The sequence below is a fragment of the Amblyomma mixtum genome, chromosome 2 (genome assembly GCF_055824585.1).
Source record: "Amblyomma mixtum isolate Tamu chromosome 2, ASM5582458v1, whole genome shotgun sequence".
In the NCBI taxonomy this organism is placed as follows: domain Eukaryota; kingdom Metazoa; phylum Arthropoda; class Arachnida; order Ixodida; family Ixodidae; genus Amblyomma; species Amblyomma mixtum.
In genome coordinates this window covers 273492350-273493573 of record NC_143013.1, presented here as the reverse complement: position 1 = coordinate 273493573, position 1224 = coordinate 273492350, and the positions used below count along the sequence as shown (strand labels likewise).

The 1224-nt window shown below is 47.8% G+C and overlaps 1 non-coding gene across 1 annotated transcript; it reads right to left on the bottom strand.

Annotated features, from left to right (window-relative positions):
• Positions 1-269: 269 nt before the first annotated feature.
• TRNAA-GGC (transfer RNA alanine (anticodon GGC)) lies at positions 270-343 on the bottom strand. The gene has a single exon. It is a non-coding gene; the product is annotated as a tRNA-Ala (tRNA).
• Positions 344-1224: the final 881 nt, after the last annotated feature.

Here is a 1224-nt window from a genome sequence, read left to right as displayed (position 1 = left end):
CAGCGAAATAGCGGTTGAATCCCGAACAGAAACAAAAAAATGCGTCTTATTACAAGGACTATGTATCTGTTTTAATCTGCTTCTATGTAATCATTCCACAGCACGGCTCCAGAATAGGGCACTGTTGGTCAAATGTTTAGGGGAATCCCCCAAGGTGGAGTAGATTTTTAATAAAGGAGTAATTACTCATTGACATCCACCTGAGCGCAGCCAGACGGCTACAAAGGAAAGCTATACAGCTTTCTCAGAAAGTTCGTAAAGAAAAATTGCTCCTGGTCCGGGGTTCGAACCCGGGACCACCGCTTCGCCGGAGCAGTCGCTCTACCAATTGAGCTAACCGGGATGGCAAGCTCATGGTAGGGCGAGAGCGAATTGATCAATAACTCGAAGTTCTACTCCACCTTGGGGGATTCCCCTAAACATTTGACCAACACTGTTCCCACTTCGAGTTATTGATCAATTCGCTCCCTACCATGAGCTTGCCGTCTCGGTTAGCTCAATTGGTATAGCGACTGCTCCGGTGAAGCGGTGGTGCCGGGTTCGAACCCCGGACCAGAACGAATTTTTCTTTAACTACGAAGTTTCTGTGAAAGCTGTATAGCTTTCCTTTGTAGCCGTATAGCTGCGCTCGGGTGGATGTCAGTGAGTAATTACTCCCTCATTAGAATAGGGCACTGCACGAGCCGCATTCTGAGGCTCGAACACGGCCCGAGTCCAAGACTCAAAGCCTGAGTCCAGGCCAGGCCCACAGCTTCAAGCCCGTGCCTAGGCCGGGCCTCCTGCGCTATCAGTCTACTGAGCCCTGGCGTGTACCGCCATGGTCGACGTGAGGCTCGGCTAGCCCAGGGACTGGGCCCATATTACTGTAGAAGCTCTAAAGGCAAATTGCTCACTAAGTCTGAGTCTCCTGCTACACAAGTAAAGGAGTTTCCGGCAAAGGCACTGAAATCACAATAACTCTTGAAAACAAAATTGCTTTGGTAAATACGAAAAAAGGATAAGAGAAGGCGAGTTCATCCGCTCTGCTTTTTGAACAATGATCTCTCTGATTAGCCCCGAATAAGGGAGCCAAATGAAAAGGCTTGCATACACGCGCAGTAAGCTTTGTGTTACTTTTAGACTTTTAATCAGTCATTTTTTACGGGCCGCTATGACTAATGACTAAAACGACCTCAAAGCCTTAGCAGCGAAATTAATTTTTTTGAATGACCACGCTTTCTAGGG